Genomic DNA, 3,888 nt, shown 5'->3' with positions numbered 1-3,888 from the left:
TTAGCTTTCACCCTCTCATCTTATACAGGACTCCATTCAAAGCCAGTTGATATATACATGTAGTGATCCAAAATTACTATGCGATTCATTGAATTAGAACCTGTTTACAAGGAGGGAGGGTTACCCTTGCAAGCAGGTTAACACTAGCTAGAGGGTAAAAGATAGCCCGGGTTTACAAGTCAAATGTCACAGGTAGGGTAACCCTACGACCAGGGACTTTTTAATGCGTGGTTTACAGTCAAAGGGTCTGGAAAAAATTGAAGTTAACCCGGGTAGGCGGGTTATCCCTACCTAGAGTGTTTACAAGGGAAAAAGTTAAGCCGCCAGCCAGGGTAACCCTATGGCAGAGATGGTAACCCGCCTACCCCGGTAACTCTAGCTGCCTTGTAAACACGACGAAGAAAAAAAAAAAGAGAGGAAATGTGTGAGTGCTAGGGTAGCCCATTTGCTAGGATAACCCTTTCTCCTTGTAAACAGGCCTTTATGGCCTAGGCCACAAATGCTTTTTTTGTTTTGTTTTTCCCTTTATGGCTAACTTATTGTAATCAGGAGCTCCGCTTTTAGTTTTGGTTAAATCTAAAGATTCCGAGAAAGCCCATGGCTTCTGCTCAACTCAAAACATGACAATCACCTGGTAATGGCAGCCAATCAGGTACGATCTTACACGTGATAGGCAGCTGATTTCTTTGCAGACTACATTTCTCCCTGCAACATGTAAACTGACCGTTTGTCTCCGGCACTTCTTGTTACTCTTAAAAATGTCTTGCTGTAAGAAGTGCATCTCTTCAGAACCCGATTCAGTAATCAAGATTTGCTGGATCATATTCAATATTGGCTCGATCATATTCAATATTGGTATGATCTTATTCGAGATTCTGGACAAGTATGTTGACATCGCCACCGCAGTAGAATACCACAAAGGCAGGTTATTTTACAACCCAAATGAGTCTGTGTACAGAGCCCTGCTCGCTTTCACCATCATTGGCGGCATCATCTCCTTTATAATACGCATTCCCTTGTACGTTTGGCGAATCTACCTCAACTGCACAGGCAACAAAAGCTATGACAAGTGTTACGACGACTTCAGTCTAGGAACACAATCGATTAAAGTGATACTAGAAGTCTTTCCTCAATCTGTTATTGCAAAGTTCTACTTTGTTCATTGTCCGATGAAGAAGTACGGCTGGGGGATTTGGCTTCTGGATCCGGCATTTGATGGCTTCTGTGGTGCCCCGTTCATCGTCTTCCTGTGTTATTTGTGTTTCTATGGCTGCAAACACATACTTCGCATTAAATATTGTGACGGGAGAGATGAAAATGAGGAAAGCTTGAAGAACGTTTTTACCCGCTGTACCACTTTGTTGTGCTCCTGCTTTGTTTCCGTTTTGTTTATTACGGTCGCTCTGTCGGTGGTGGGCTTAGTCTTTGCAAGCTTATCCCTTTCCGAATTTTCAAAACGTCGCTCATAACTACATGTGGGATGACCGTGCTAAATAAACACAAAATTGATGGCGTTTCCTTTAATACAAAACTATACCGACTGATCCATGGTTGATTGTATTAGTTTAGAATAGTTTGGTGTAACTGAACCCAAACTGGAACTTGGACAGCACTAAACAGACTTATTGAATTTTATTTCTGGACAGGATGTTGTTACCATTAATTCATCATAATGTGTAGAAGTTTAAATAGGACATTTACTAGAATTGTATACTGCCGTCTGAACTATAAGTACTGAAGGGAAGTGCGTGACTTTGAAAAACCATTTTCCGTTGTTGCTTAGATGCTTGCAGTTTTCACTATGAGAATGTCAAGAGTCAAAAGATATTCGCATTCGCTTTGTTTGTACATTCCTCTCTACTTGCGTCACATTTTCATGCAAAACTAATCATGAGTCGCTTGCACATGTTTTCCGCGCGTCGCGTCAGCTGCATATCATGTATTTAGTTCGAGCTCAGATTGGCTAATTGGAATGTCTTTGCCCAATGTGATTGGCTAGAGTGATAAATTTTGTTTTGCTTCACAACTGTCAACTGAAAATCACTTGAAAACACTACCCGTTCTGGCTATGTAAAATAGTGAAACTTAGACAAGCTTTAACTCAACTTGTAAACGTTTGACGTGTATGTCTGACCTATATGGAAACATATTATCATATCCCATTGTACGAGATAGTTTAAAGTAAACAAGTACATTACTCAGTTTTTGGTAATGAGGAGGTATCGAATGGTCCCTTTCAATTTTAAAGTGCTTGCAAAATTTGGCCTTTGCTGGAATTGCTCGCAAAAATTAGACGAGTGCTCGCTTGCTCGTGCTCGTAAAATTTTTGCAATTGCTTACATGCTCGGATTTTCGTGAATATGTGCTCGATTGTTGGAATTTTTGTGAATCCTTAGGGTTAGGGTTAGTCTGGTAGCTTTTAGCCGTCTTCTCACGGTTACATTTAGTGTTCTGTCATTTTTTGTAAATATGTTGCTCAAATGAAATATTGCTCATTTTGAACAACATATGATCTTCCAGAACAATATAAAATTAGCAAAATACATATCTCTTACTAACCGAGTTCGAGGTCCGTACGGTAAGTTACGGACCGAGTTTTTTCCCCCATCGATTTATGGCCCACGCGCGAAGTGCGCAGGCCATAAATCGAAGGGGAAAAAACGAGGATCCGTAATTTACAGTACGGACAGAGAAGACGAAGTTATTAAGATTTTTATAATATCTCTACTGTGTGCCTGACGCGCGTTCGTGAACGATTTCTATTCACACGGAACGGCTTCAAATTTCTGACGCACGTCAAAAGCAAAACGAGCTAATTTGAAATCGTTTTTAAGTCGTTAGCACGCTTTAATACACAACTTTTACTTGCTATAAAAGTTAAGAACACTTGGCGATAAATCACGGAACAGTTTGGCAACAAAAACAACTTCAAATTTTAGCGGGCCTTATAGGAGAATACGGCCCGCTAAATTGACCAATCACAACGCGCGTACTAACTGAGAGATATAATAAATTATCCTACTGTTTATTAGTGTTACAATATTGTATAAAGTGACTTCAATTGTGCAGTTTCCATACCTAGAAATGTTTCTTGGAGGCTAACAGCTCAAGTATTAGAATTTACAACAATTGCTCTCCATTGTTTAATTTTTTAAGATTTTTCATATTTTTTTATAACTGGTATTCAATGTTTTTATGTAAAATGTTAAAGGACAGAATCTCTTCTTTTCAGTAATGTACAGGTTTGTGGGATTTTTGTATATTAAAAAGAAGTAATGACCCAAGAACTTCGGCAATGTTGTTATTAATATACAAAACCCCCTCCCCCAGATGTAAGCCCTCGGGGACTGGGGGCCTCAGTCCCCGAGGGCTTACAAGGAAACGTTGTTTTGCGCCAAGTATTCTGGCTGACACCTCCAAAACAGGACAATAGACGCAACACTCCCCCAAAGAAAATCGACTAAGGGCGTCAGCAAGACTTCAATTTAGCTCGGCCAACACCTCTGCTTGACTTGATTACCGAGACATCTTCCTTTCAGACGACACTTTTTCGAATTGCAAGCCTCTTGTAAGCATTATTAAGTTCAGAAATTTTGGACTTTGAAGACGCAAGATAAAAGGCATCTTCAAACTTCGCCATGCCATTGTAGCCAATTATTTGTGACATTTCCCACGACGCGATGCAAGGATAAAAAACGATCTCTGATTAGACAAGTTTCAATAGGTGAAAGTGTCGCTAGAAAGTTCTTGAAAATGAAACGGATTCTGTAGTTGGCTAATTTCGGCAAAGGATGGTCATTCGGATGTGCGCAGCTTTTTATTTTTTATTTATTTTTTTTTGGGGGGGGGGGGGGGAGGGGGTAGTGTTGCTTGACATCGAAGTAATGG

This window comes from Orbicella faveolata, unplaced genomic scaffold (genome assembly GCF_042242905.1).
Source record: "Orbicella faveolata isolate gen_17 unplaced genomic scaffold, um_ofav_v1 contig_12, whole genome shotgun sequence".
Lineage (NCBI taxonomy): Eukaryota > Metazoa > Cnidaria > Anthozoa > Scleractinia > Merulinidae > Orbicella > Orbicella faveolata.
Note: the sequence above shows the minus strand (reverse complement) of the source record.